The 14,487-nt window shown below is 49.3% G+C and overlaps 1 protein-coding gene across 1 annotated transcript in view; it reads right to left on the bottom strand.

Moving 5' to 3' along the window:
* Positions 1-14,487, bottom strand: part of PDE3A (phosphodiesterase 3A) — a 1,456,379-nt gene that overhangs the window by 1,054,225 nt on the left and 387,667 nt on the right. The window lies entirely within an intron of this gene.

Below are 14,487 nucleotides of genomic sequence, written 5' to 3'. Positions count from 1 at the left end.
GCAATAATACATTAGTATTTTAATACTTAAAAAAAAGTATCCACTTGCATTAGGCAAACGTTTATTAAACCAATCAAGACTAAACTTAGAGCAGCAGCACTATTTAGCTAGAAAGTTAAAAAATATCAACACCTGCCCTTCTACACTGCATAAAAACACAAGACTGGTTTGCTGTTTGAAAGTACCCCTAATGGCACATTGAAGGTCCTCACGCACAACGGGGAAACACATTCCACATAACAAAAAAAAGATAACACCCTTCCAACCACACACCATACATTGCTTAGCATGCCGCCAATGTTGGCAAGCACTTCAGTGCCGCACATAAGTAGAAATCTTTATGTAAATCTTGCTCTTTTATGGTGTGGGTGGAAGATAGTATAAACAGAGCTGATGTGGAGCTTTGAGAGTCCAAACCTTTACCAGATTTAAATACTTTTAACTTATTCTCCTAAATCTAAGCTTTAGTAAGAATGTATTGAAAGGTGTCTTGCTCGCAGAACATTGAAGCTGGCTCTGCCACCAGGGTGGAACCACTGACCTCCTGGCTGGGGTAAATATTGACAGGCCACTGTTAAAACAGCCTCAAAGCCTGGAAAACTGTAAAAACATTACTGATATTATTATTAATAATAACTTATAGAGAACATGTTGACTCCTGAGAGTATTTTCATGGCTGCCAAGTTTCCCAGGTACAAATGACTAATTAAGTCAGTGCCGATTTTTCTTAGAATTCTTGGACTTGTAGTCTTAAGTAACCCAGTTCAAAACCAGGACTACAAGTCTCAGAATTCTAAGAAAAAAAAACAGACTGACCGATCAAGTCACGCTCGAACATGTCAAACTAGGCAGCTGTGCATCTTGACATACATCTGTCAATAACAAAGGAGATACAATGTGCTACAGATGTGGGCTAAGAAAAGAGCAACGTCTTGAGTGTTTTCCTGAAAGACTGATGAATTGTAACCCTGAGCAGGTGGATAGGAAGGTCATTCCACACTTTAGGGCAAAGGTACATAAAAGACCCCCTCTGCCCGCCCACTTCCCCACCCGTAGGAAATGCAAACCTGATCCATGGCACACTCGCAACAGACTGAAGCCTTATTGGAGAAATCTACAAGTTGTATTGGTGTCATAAAAACCCCTAAGCATAAGGAATGATGACTTAAATTAAGATAGGCAGATTCACTTCAAACCAATTAAACAAAGTAAACATTTGCCTTCCCTATGAGATTTGCGCAAACATTTTTAGTTTTGGTAACGTAATCTCAGGAATGCCGAAGAAGAAACTGTTTCATTAGTCAATCTTGATATGAACAGGTCTACATGATCTTCATCTGCACAAGGGAAAATTAATTATTTATTTAATTTTCCCTTGTCATCATTCATTCAATACCCCCCACCTGGCCCCACTGATCTTACCTGCACGGGCCACGGCTGTCAGTGCTCTTCCTGATGACCTTTCTCCCTCTGTGCCCATGGCCCTTATGTGGTGTAGAGGCAAAGAGGTTCCTTGTTTGTGTTTGGTCACACCACCAAGCAAATGAGGGGACATCCCCTCAGATCACTCCAGCATGATCTGTATTACAGGAGCCACGTAAGCATTGACTTCACTTTATCTAATACCAAAGTGGTCTGGGGGGTGCAGAATTAGGCGCACATTCCCGTTGTGCTCCTGAGGCGCTTTATGTAATACAGCTTCAGTAATCATACCTGGTTTTTTGATCACTGGTAAAGATAGCTCGTACTTTAAATGCCTTTTGCTTTCATAGGTCATATTATGTAACATTGATTTTGCATAGCCAAACATAATTTCTGTGATTTATTTCTTCTCTTGCATGTCTTGTTAGGGAGTCTGTTTGCTGGATCTGAGTCAACCCGAAGGCAGTGCGGCTAAGGGGGTCTGACCCTGTGACCTCCACAAAAACTGTGCAAATGTGATCAGTGGATCTCGGTTTTTGCTAACAGTGTGCATTTGAGTCTCTCCTCATCCAAGTGCAAGAGTGCATCTATCTTCTTGTCCCGCTGTTACTGTCCACTCATCCCCAGTGTGTGTGTGTGTCTGTGTGTCAAATTTAGATCTCTCGAAATCCGGTGTGTTGGTCTCCTCGTCCCAGTGTTAGCGCAGTTTTTGTGCCAGCCTATTCCCGCTGCTATACTTTTGCGTTTCCAGAGCTGTCTGGTAAAACTACAGAAACAAATCCTTCCTACTCATATTCCTGAGTGGGAGAGAGAGCTGGGGAGAGGAAAAGTTAGAGGAGTGTGCGTTTCATCCCTTGCCTTAGCACCCCTAGAGCACAGCTGAAGAAAGGACCCTCCAAAGGGTGCTAGCATGCAGAAATTGTCAATCTCCGACTCAAGGTAATTCCTGAGTCCTAACAAGGCAGCTTGATGAGGTTGGACCGCCTAATCAGCACAGTTTTATTCATGAGTCGTAATTAGGTGCACCCAGAGAGGGCTGTTTGACAAGTCTGCTCGTGCTTCCTACCAAGCAAGAAGCAATCTTACCCAATGAGAACTAAGTGTATCTGCCATGGGTGCTTGAAAGGCACATAGGAAGCACTTGCAAACACAGCACAGCCATGTCAAGCTGTGCCTCTGCTGCCTACACCAAGCTCAGCAGGAAGTGTGTCTGCTGAAGGCTCCGTAGCTGCGCCACCCTAGCGCTGCACGCGCAGGCTGGAGGGCCTTGCAAGCACAGGAGCCTGCTGGGAGGCAGCCACCCTTCATTTGCACTTGAAAGGAAGCCCGCCTCTCATGAGTGTAATCTCGCCTGTGTTTTTAGAAGTAACAATTCATGCCGCACGTGCTTCTTTTGTTCGCGAGCCAAACAGATTCCTCCTCTGCAGTCCAAACAAGCGCGAGGACGGAAGCAGTGGGGGCGGCTCGAGGGCCTCTGGGGGGCTTCATCTGTTTACCATAGTTTGAGAACACGCACGGTTCCTACGCAGGTCTTTATAGAAGACCCATTTGCTTCTGAGGGAGGGGCCAGGGGCGGGCCTAGAGGAGAAGACATGATGCACCCTGCTCATAATGCGCTGCAAGGGAAAAGCCACTGGCAGTTTCTATGAAAGGTTTGTTGAAGAGCATCTGCCGTGAGCTTTGAAGTTCCGCGGGAGTAGGAAGCAGAGCACACCCTAAAGAGGCTGGAAAGTGCACTTTGCAGCTGTTTTTCTTTTTTTTTTACTGATATTCATAAACAAGGGCTTATTAAAGGCTACAGCCCTGGGCTCCATTACTCGCCCCATCACCATCCTGCTGTAAAGAAAGGTTGTTAGGTGTAAACAATGAATGTCTGTCATTGTGGAACAGTAAGGGATAGGGGGTGGCAGCGGGGTCTCTGGGTCCTCTAACCATACCCCTCTGTAGTGTTGCCGGCTGTGGAATGTACCACAGAGGCACACGCCCCCTCCCACCATTTCCCTGTGTGATTACCCCCCTAACGGAGGGGACAGTTAGTTCAGCCCGACGTCTGCGTGGGCTACGTAAAGAGTTAATAAAAAGCCCAGGGCTCTGGGCGTGGTCAGTTAGTTTGCTAGCCACTAAGCAAACACACGTGTCCTGTGTAGTTACTTTGGGAGGCCTACACCGGGACACCACACTGGCGACGAGGTGGTCGCTCCTCCGGCCCCTGCGTGCCCCACGGCCACCGCTTGTCCTCCCTCGAGCCAGCTGCGCGTGCAGCGTGCCCCGGCGCCCTTGCGCTGCCTCCAGCCCGGCGTGGCTCACCTGGTGCCTGTCACCTCTTACCCCAAGAAATGACGCGAGCCAGAGGAGGTACGGTAGACACGTCTTTATTACTCCGTGTACACCTCCTTACTGCCCTGTTGCCGCCCACTTCCTTTCCTCCCCACGCCCTTCCTGTGCTGCCTGTCCTGTCACACATACAGGGTCAGGCAGCCACATTACGACATCTCCCCCTTTTGTATAAAGTCTTACTGCATCCTTAGATTACTTCAATGAGGCGTTCCGGCCGTCGAACTTGTCGTCGGGGTCTCGCTGATCTGTCTGAGGTGTGTCGATGACGTACAGGGTGGTCCTGCCTGGCTGGGCTGGATGAGCCGCAGTCGCTGCTTCTACTCTTACTTTCAGATTCAGTAGATGATTCCCACTGGTGTTGGTCATTTGTCCCAGGCGGGTTGCATTTCTTGAAGTGTGATACATTACGTGTTATTTTCTTGTGATCTCCTTGGGCCGTAATCATTGTCCCTCTCCTACGGCTGACCTTTAGTGGGTGTGCCAGGTAGCGACTGTCTGCTTTGGTTCCTCGATCTCTCCGGACTGTCACCCAATCTCCTTCTCTGATGTCCGAGTGCTTTGCATGTCTTCTCTGATCAGCATACGTTTTCATTTTCAGTTTCTTGTCGTAATCAATATTGACTAGTGTCTCATGGTCAGTGTTTGTTGGTCTTGACTGACTCGCATTGACTATGGTTGGCAGCCGGGTGCGTGGAACTCTCCCTAACATGAGGGTGGCTGGACATTGATCTGTGGTGCTGTGAGGCGTGGTGCGATACGCTCTTAGCACCTCATTCAGTGCTTGTTGAATGTCTTTGTGGGCCAGCTCCGCTTGTTGCACAGCTTTCTTTAGTGTTCCCATAAATCTTTCCACCATGCCATTGGCTTGTGGCCACAGTGGTGTGATTCGCTGATGTTTGAAATCCAGGTGTGTCGCGAAGTTGGCAAACTCGTGACTGTTGAATGGAGGCCCATTATCGGATTTGACACGTAGAGGAATGCCCCATGCTGCAAACGTTTCATCAAGCATTGGAATTACTGCAGCTGCTCTGGTGGATGGTATGAGTTGGGCGAACGGGAATCTGGAATATTCGTCCATAATGACGAGGATGTACTGTCCTGACTTTAGGGGTCCAAAGAAGTCTACTGCCACTTGCTGCCACACTCCTTCGGGCAATTCAGACATCTGTAGTGGAGCTGGCGGGTCGTCTCGACTTACTAGTTGACAAGATGTGCAGTCTTTGAGAGTGTCTTCCACCATTTGATCCAGTGTCGGGAACCAAACCCGTTCTCTTAGCGCTTTCTTGGTGGCACTTGTTCCACGATGACCTTCATGGGCAAGGTTGATGACTCCTTGTCTCAGTTTCTGAGGAATGACAATCCTCCCCCCTCTCAAGATGAGACCGTCACTGCTGATGGAGAGTTCATCTTGGACATGACGGAATGCAAGAAGCTCCTTAGCAAGGGGGCTGTGGTCATCCGGCACGTGACGCCATGAGCATTGACGGATACGATCCGAAACAGCCTGGACAACTGGGTCATGGGCCGATGCTTCCTGAATGGCGGACAGCGGGACTGTGGGAGGACACGCTGCATCAATGACAAAGTGTAAGTATTCCTCGGCAATGGAGGGCGGAGGAGTGGCAGAGACTGTCGGGTGGCGTGACATATAGTCAGCAGGGTTGTCCGATTTCCCAGGCTTATGGACAATAGTATAAATGTAGTCTTGCAGACGGAGGCCCCAGCGCTCTATGCGTGGAGGCATCTTGGCCCTGGGATTGCCAAAGATGGTGATGAGGGCTTGATGGTCAGTGACAATGGTAAAATGCTTGCCGTAGACAAAGAGGTGGAAGTGTTCACACGCCCAGACCACCGCTAGGCTCTCTTTCTCCGGCTGGGAGTACCGAGTCTCGGTGTCAGTGAGACTACGGCTGGCGTAGGCAATGATGTGCCGTTGGTCAGAGTCCTCTGTGTATTGGGCAAGGATGGCACCGAGGCCAACCGGACTGGCATCCACCGTGAGTTCCGTCCGCTTCTTTGCGTCAAAGTAAGCCAGATTGATCGCCGAGCTGACAGCCTTCTTGATCTTCCTGAAGGAGTGATGGCAGGCGTCCGTCCACTCAAATGGCTGACCTTGACGGGTGAGTTCCCGCAGTGGATGACTAAGAGTCGCAAAGTCCTGTATGTATCGGGAGCAGTAGCTCGCCATACCGAGGAATGAGCGAAGGTCACTCACATCCTGAGGTGTTGGCGTGTCTGCTAAGGCGGACACCTTTTCGGGATCTGGTGTCATGCCATCTCTGGAAAAAATGTGTCCATAGAACTTCAGGTGTGATTTGTGAAACTCACATTTGGCCGAGTTCAGGGTGAGGTTTGCCTGGAGGAGCGCATGACACACTCGGTCAAGGGCCGTGTCATGTTCCGTCTGATCCTTGCCATACACTAGAAGATCATCGCTGTAGTTGAAGGAATTCGGTATGCCTTGTATTACCCGTCTGATGGTTTCTTGGAAAATTTCAGCGGCCGATGATATGCCAAAGTTCAGGCGTTTATAGCGGAAGAGGCCTTGGTGCGTTGTGAATGTGGTGATGTAGCGGGAGCGTTCATGGAGTTCAAGCTGGTGATAACCTTTGTTGAGGTCTAGCTTTGAGAAGACGGTGGCTCCATTGAGACGGGCGATCATGTCACTGATGTGTGGCCCAGGGTGGCGTTCACGTTCAATGGCCACGTTAGCTGCACGCATGTCTACACAGAGACGCACTTTGTTGTTTTGTCCCTTTTTGGGGACGACAACCACGGGTGATATCCATGGCGTAGGGCCGGAAGTACGTTCAATGATGTCGGCTTTGAGTAATTCCTGTAGTTCATCATCTACTGCCTGTTGCAGATGGAATGGCACTTTCCGATGGTGTTGTGCTACTGGTGTGACACGGTCGTCTATGTGTAGTTTAACCTTAAAGTGGTTCAGTTTTCCCAGTCCTTTAAATAAGTTGGGGAATTTTGCCACAATGTCTGGTGCATCTTCAGTCATGTAGAGAAGTTCTACCAATTTGAGTCGTTCCGCTGTTGGCAAGCTGAGTAGACAGTCAGCTATGTCTGGGCCTTCTACCACATGGATGAATGCTGGAATTGTCCGATCCCGAAAGGTTAGGGTAGTGTGGAACCGGCCTAGGCATGTTAGTGGCTTCCTGGACATCCATGTAAAGATCCGCACAGCTGCTGGTTCTAGCACCGGACGTGGTTTCATACTCTGGTGTTCTAGCGCGCAGATGTAATTCAGGGAGGCTCCTGAGTCTAGGACAAATTTGGCTGGGTGACTTCCAATTCGAATATCTAGTTTCTTATATTTTCGCAGCCGATCCGGGTCTGAGACCATGCATATATATTCGTCACTATCTTGAGACACAGGCGTGTGTGACGTGGAGTCACTGGATGTTGACCTCGACCGGCGAGACTGGCGTGATCCGAGGGAGTGATCACTGGACCGTGAAGAGCTGGTGGAGTGTCTTTCCTGTTCTTTGACAGCACGTGCATGATGGTGTTTTGAGGATTGGTTCCTGGAAGATCGCTGTCTTGAGCGTGATGATCTTTGCCTTGACGACTTAGCTTGGCATACACTTTCAAAGTGATTGTCTCGGCCACAGTGGTGACATCGTTGCCCCATGGCGGGGCATTGACCTGAATGTGGATAGTCCTGTCCACATCGATAACAGCTGGAGTGTGACTTGGTGGATTTAGTAAAGCGTGACTCTCTTGATCCGTGATTTGCTCTGGACCTGTGAGAAGAGTGATGATGCGTCGATTTTCTTGATTTCCCTCGATCAATCTGGTGTGGACGACTCTTGTGACTTCTTGCTTGAAGGCGAAATGCCTGTTCTTTTTTGTCTGATTTGTTCCCTTCCATTTTCTTGGCATGGTCTTCTGCCTGGTCGTTTATACGTGTCATTTCTTCGATTTCCTCTAGTGAGTAGTGTTTCTTTAACAGGCGTCGCCTTAGTGACTCGGATTGACATCCTTCAATAATGCGTAGTCGCAGTGCATCCTCAGTGTTGAAGTCATCAAAATTGCAATGTCGTGCTAGTCGTCGAATGCGTAATATGAAGTCACCCATTCTTTCTTCTTTTTCCTGTGTAGCTAGGTTAAACGTGTATCGTTCGTAGTCAAGATTGTATTTGTGTAAGAATTGCCTGTCGAGAATTCCTTTGACATCATCATATGAAGCAGTGGCTGCATTGGGCAATTCTTTGATGAGTTGAGCAATGTCTTTTCCTACTAGATTGCGTAGGGCAACTAGTTTCTGTTTGGGGTCCTGGACTTGTGCACCTGTCATATAGTCCTCAAAGTCTTCAGACCACGTCTTCCATTTGGGGCCCATACTGCTGCCCGAGGTGAGCTCCAATGGCTCTGGTGGCCGGAGGTATGATAGTCCCATGATGGGGTGGGGCCCTGTGTGGTTCATGATGGCGGCGTTGGTAGGTGGAGCTTGTGTTCCTGGTGTCGCAGGTGCAGCTGTTGCTGGCGTTCCTCCTGTATCACTGGAGGAGCTGGATACCACTGACATGCTCAGAGAAAGAGCTTAGCGCAATTTGGGGCCACTTTGTAGAAGTCTTTTGAAGTGCCTGACTCTAAAATGGCCGCTCCAGTAAATGTGTATGGAAGTCAATGGGTCACGCCTGACCTCAAAATGGCCGCCGTCGGTGACACGTGGTATGGCTTTGAATAGTTGCAGTCTATGTGGAAATACGTTTTATTTAGGCAATTTAGGGCAGTCGCTTCGTTTTCTGGACTCACCCAGCTTGGCTGTGTGCCCCACGCGTCTCTCGCTCACTTCGGTGCGGCCGCAGCGTCTTGCAGCGCTTTTCGCGCTCTTTTCTCCAGCCAGGTGTCTGCAGCGTCTTGCACGCTTTCGTTTGATAGGCGGCTGCAGCGTGATGGGACACCGGCGTCTTCCTTCCCCCGCAGCGGTTCCTTTCTTACCGCGCTGTTGTGGGGACAGAGGGCAGGAGGCAGGGGGCGGCCCGTTGGCGCTTGAGCGCGGTGTGTTCTCCAGGCGCCCAGGCGCCGCTCTGGCAGGGGCTGCAGGCTCGAGCGTTCGGCTGCGCACAAGCAGCGGGGCGTTGAGGCGACGTGGGATCTATTGCAGATATCCCATCCTCGTCGCCATTGTCACCTCTTACCCCAAGAAATGACGCGAGCCAGAGGAGGTACGGTAGACACGTCTTTATTACTCCGTGTACACCTCCTTACTGCCCTGTTGCCGCCCACTTCCTTTCCTCCCCACGCCCTTCCTGTGCTGCCTGTCCTGTCACACATACAGGGTCAGGCAGCCACATTACGACAGTGCCCTCGTGTGGCGTGCTGCAGTTTCCCTTCGGCGCTGCGCGCCCCGGATGCTCCTCCGCCCAGCTGCTCCTGCCACCGCTGATCCGCCGCCACTCTGCGGCCCACGCATCTGCCCCCAGGTACCCGGTGCCGTCCGTCCTACACCCGCTGCCCGGAAGACCGTCTCTGCGGCCTAGCCCGGTCCCGTGTGAACTTCGCGGGACCAGCGCATGCGCTGTGGCGCCCAGGACCACGTGGCACGCGCGCCGCGCGGCCGACCTGCCATACCTCAGGCATTGCGCGTGTCACCGGCCCTGCTAAACCTCACGCATCTCGCGGAGTGTGCCCCTGGTGTCCTCCTACTTGCCGGCAAGCAATCTACAGTCCCTGGCAGTGATCCGGACGCCGTTTGGGCCCCTTTTCAGGGCTTAATTTGAGCCGGAGCTTGCCGGTGCTCAGCACCGGCACTTAATTATGGGGGCCGGGTCTATCACTCGGCATTAAGTGCACCTGTTCTCCTGCCTCATTTTGATTTTTTAAAGTCGTGCGTGTCTCTGTCTGCGCACTGACTGGTGGTGACTCTGGCAGGCACACACAGAGTGTGGCTGTGTGGCGCTGCTGTGTATTACTGTCACTGTTGCCATCTGACTGACCAGGTCGTCGACGTCGATGATGCATGCTTGCAGCATACAGCTGAGCTGCCCCACCAGTTACTTAAGAACAAATTAATTCCACTTCCCGGCCGCGGCGCGGATCAGGGCCCCAGTGGGCGGGAGTCCGGGACTTGTTGTTTTGTAAATTGTAACTTTTGTTACTTGTTGCAGGGGCCCAGGGGCAGGCACTGGGCAGGGCTTTGCTGCGGGGGTTGGGGCTGTGCGCGCCAGAGGAAGTGACGCGTGCGCAGATTGCATGCAATTGAATGCATTGCACGCGCATTTTCTCTGCCCGCCCCTGCATAACCGCACGTCCGCACCTCTTCCCTCGCCCGCCCAAAGTTGCTGGTGGTGGGGGACTCGACTCGGAGTTGGGAGCGGCCGGCGACTGCGAGTGCTCACTGCTCAGCAGGTGAGGGCGACCTGGGTGCGAGCGAGGCAGGGCAGGGGGCCTGGCAGTGGGGTGAGATTGAACCGTGAACGTGATTAATTTACTGGTGGTGGCCAGACCAGTGAGTCAGGTTTTTTAAATCATACTGTGATTGGTCGACCCGACCGTCTACCTACCACTGCTACAGCAGCGCCTGGAGGCAGGGACAAGATGGCCTGGGCCCTGGGGGTAGGCCGGCGCCGGCCGAATTTCCGAAATAAGGCAGGCAGCTGAGGCAGGTGAGGTGAGGCGAGGCGAGGCAGCGCTGGCAGGGCCTGGGGGCGGCGGGGGCCGCAGGCGCAGGATTACGTTTTTTTTTTAATTAATTATCATTGTGGTTGGGAGGGTTATCATTACACATCACATGAAGATTGGCCTGGACTCTGAGTCTGACGGAGGCTGGGAATGATAGGCGGCGTAGGCCTGGCCGGCAGACATCATGAATTAACAAAAAAATCTGCGCAGGTGAGGCCTACAGAATAGATTAACTTTTTTTATGTTCGACGTGACGGTCACACTGCTTAAATGTTGTTTTGTTTCTGATGCCCTGGCTTAGGCTAGTTTGATCATCACGAATCGATGGGATGAACCAGCCCTGGGATGAACCACGATCATGTTTAGTGTGCACTCAGTCACTGCCTGGCTATTTGTTACGCAGTTGTGGGCTGCCTGTAATCAGTAGAGGATGCAGGCCCAGGGCAGGATTCGGTTTCGTTTTCAGGCCGGGCACGCTCATAAAATTGTGGGGGTTCGGGTTGGGGCTGTGCCAGGCAAGCTGCAGCGTGCGCAAATCTTCTACTTCTTACTTGTTAGTTGTTACACTACATTAAGGGCTGGTTTTAAGCAATGGATAAAATATCTGCGCAGGTGAGGCCTACAGATTAACTTTTTTATGTTCGGACGTCACACACACTGCTTAAATGTTGTTGTTTCTAATGCCCTGCCTGGCATAGGCTAGTTGTTTAATCATCACGAATCGATGCACGATCAGGTTTGTTGTTGGCTTGTTGTGTGCACTCACTGGCTATTTGTTGCGCAGTTGCGGGCTGCCTGGGTGAAATCAGTACAGGTTGCAGGCCCAGGGCAGGATTCGTTTTCGTTTTCAGGGCAGGCCGGCGGGCACGATCATAAAATCTGTGGGGGTTCGGCCTGGGGCTGTGCCAGGCAAGCTGCAACGTGCGCAAATGTTCTGACTGACTTACACTACTACATTAAGGGCTGGTTTTTTTTTTTTTGAAGCAAATAGCAATGGATAATAAATCTGCGCAGGTGAGGCCTACAGATTAACTTTTTTTATGTTCGGAAGTCACACTGCTTAAATGTTGTTTCTGATGCCCTGGCTTTAGGCTAGTTTGATCATCACGAATCGATGCACAATCATGTTTGTTGTTGCCAGCAGTATGCACTCACTGGCTATTTGTTGCGCAGTTGCAGGCTGCCTCCCTGGAAGTGGAATCAGTACAGGATGATTTTGGTGCTAATAACCCCCCATGACCTCCTCCAGTCCTGTCAATACAGGTGCCTTTTTACAAGAGAGTTAGTGGACTCAGAGCCAGAATTGCCTTCCATGGGCAGATGTATCATGTATGAGATTACCTGGAAGAGCTGCAAGTCGCATAAGAGCCGCCCTCATCATCAAACATAAGAGGAGTTGGTATTAAGGGGAAGTAATAGAGTTTGGGCCCGGGGTTAAATAAGGGGAAGTAATATAGTGTGATGATCTTGCTTGCAAAGAAACCAATGGCAATCCGTCACCTGAGCAGGCTCTGCACCAAGAAGTGATGTTGGTATATGAGTTGAGATGTGCATGAGGGCATGGGAGCCTGGCCAATTAACTTGTCAGGGGCTCGTCTTGCAATGACGCAAATGCAGAGCCGCCTTCTTGTGCTACAGCAGGAATCATATACAACCCCTTACCTTACCCAAGTAATAAACAACCTTGAAACTAATTACCCTTGAAGGCAGCACAATTTTGCCACTGAGCTGGCCTTAAAAGAAACGTACCTTAACGATCTCAGCAATATATAATGCACTTTCCCGTACTGTTACTGCAAGGAGAAAGAGACCGCACTATCCTCAACACAATGTGGCACCAGCTCAGTAAGGCCAACGTATGCTGCCTATGCTGTCCTTTATATGCTCTCAGGGAGAAAGCATAAGGCAAAGCAGCTGGTGCCGAGTTCCTGGGCTCCAGTAATATTCAGGCAAAAATTAAAATGTCAAGATAACTGGTGATTAATCGTCTACCTGGAGAAAGCCAGCCAGGAGCTTTGTGTAGGGGAAGCTGTGACTGCTTGAAAGGCAGGTAGTACAGGCCAGGGTTATATACCTGCTGCAAATAACGTTTACCATGCAGATCAAAAAGTTCATATCATGTAAAATAGATCAGTGTGTTACTGCTTCTGACGAAAAGATCCTTTTGTTACTTGCAGTTTGTAAGTTAAAATGCTACAATAGAACAGCAAGCTATTAACTAGTCTGTCTGTCATCAAAGAGCTGCATGCAAACGGCAAGTTATATATTACAGCTATATGTTTTTTGGGCTAATCTTTCTTTATCCTAATCTTGCAAAAAGGGTCTAATGTGGATAGAAATCACTTCTTATTGAAGGGAACCCCTAACAATGCTGGTATGTTTTGAATTCTGCATTTGGGCTTTTTCAGACTTTGAACTCCTAAACTATATTGCCTACAATGACAATCATGGATGACATGTGACTCCTATACCTTGTAGTCCTGTCTGATGTAACATCCCCTCTATACTGAGTTACACACATAGGATTGTATTTATGCAATGTGTGAATGATGCAAAGTGCTCTGACACCTTAAACTGGTATGAGAGGCGCTATTAAATGAAATTAATGTAAGAAACTGGGTACTCCGCTACATAATGCTCCCAAACAGGGCGTTACATGTCGGTGATTGTTCAACAACTTTGAGCAAAGTTTTAAATTTTTAGGACACCAATGTTTTGGTGAAAATGTACTGTATTTTGCTCCGGAGACAAACTATTTCTCTAGTGTAGCCTGCAAATAAACTGTAGTCCAAATTATCTAGAGTATTTTAGGACTTTGTTTCTCACTCCCAAATGTCATTACATTGAAGTTTACGTTTTCAAATGTGTAACTTTAATGTGGTAAATAAGTCTGCACAGGTGCTCAAGTCCGAACATAGATGTAAAGTTATCACTCATTGATACAGACCTAATAGCTGTTGCAGGAAGCTCAATAAAGAACCCCTGCCAGCCAGCACAGCATCTCTGGGAGAGGCTTGAGTTGAGATAGCTTGCAGTTTAACTCTCTTAGCATTTAGCACAGGCCTACATGCTGCCTGCAAAGTGCCCTTGAGGCCTTACCTAACCCAAGGCACAGATCTGCTTACTGGATCATCTGAGTAAGTCCGTTTTCCCCATTTCGAAGAATGCCAGCTCACCTCGCCAGCCCATTCCTGAGATTGCCTTAAGTTAAAGTGCTAAGCCCTAGGGCTCACTTTGCTTGAAAGACCTATGTCAAGCCATCTTGAATCGTTACAGCTGTTTCGTTGAGCTACTATGCCAATGCCAGTATGCCTACATAGATATCATTAACAAATAACAACTACCAATGTCTGGTACTGGTAGCTATTCAGCTGTCCAAAGCATCAGCTGATATGCAGGAATTCTACCTCAGCACTGGATAGAGCAGGAAGTTGAGGTAGTTGGGGTGGTGAGTTTAGTATTGTGGAAAGCTTTGGTTCATACAGTTGAGTACACCAACACCACTCAACAAGAAGTGGGCTTCTAAATGATCTACTGCAACATACCACACACTCGCCACCTCTGCCGGAATGAGCAAGGCTCATTTGCTGTGTTTGTCCTTAGTGTAAGTTTGGGTTTTTCACAATCTTATGACTTCTTCAGTGATGTAACATTGAGGGCAGCACCAACACTCTAGAAATTGTTCCAGCACCACTGGCTTGGGTGCCTTTCTTTGACATTTTCATGCTTTGTCGCTTGAGTGCCTTTGTGTGATGTTTCTATGCTTTCTGGCCTGGTTGGTTGACTTTGTGTGACATTTCCATAATTTCTTTCCGGGCTGCCTTTGTGTGATGTTTCCACGATTTCTGGCCTGAGGCTTGGTGCCTTCGTCTGACGTTTCCATGATTTGTAGCCTGGGTGCCTTTGTGTGACATTTCCATGATTTCTGGCCTGGGTGCCTTTGTCTGACGTTTCTATGATTTCTGGCCTGGGTGCCTTTGTCTGACATTTCCAAGTTGTGAGATTACCATGCTTTCTGGCCTTGGTGGCTATGCAGGTCCTCATTTAGGTGTACAATTTACTATGCTTTGAAAGTTGATACAGCTAAAT

This window comes from Lissotriton helveticus, chromosome 1_1, assembly GCF_964261635.1.
Source record: "Lissotriton helveticus chromosome 1_1, aLisHel1.1, whole genome shotgun sequence".
Classification (NCBI taxonomy): domain Eukaryota; kingdom Metazoa; phylum Chordata; class Amphibia; order Caudata; family Salamandridae; genus Lissotriton; species Lissotriton helveticus.
This window is presented reverse-complemented; position numbering and strand designations above follow the sequence as displayed.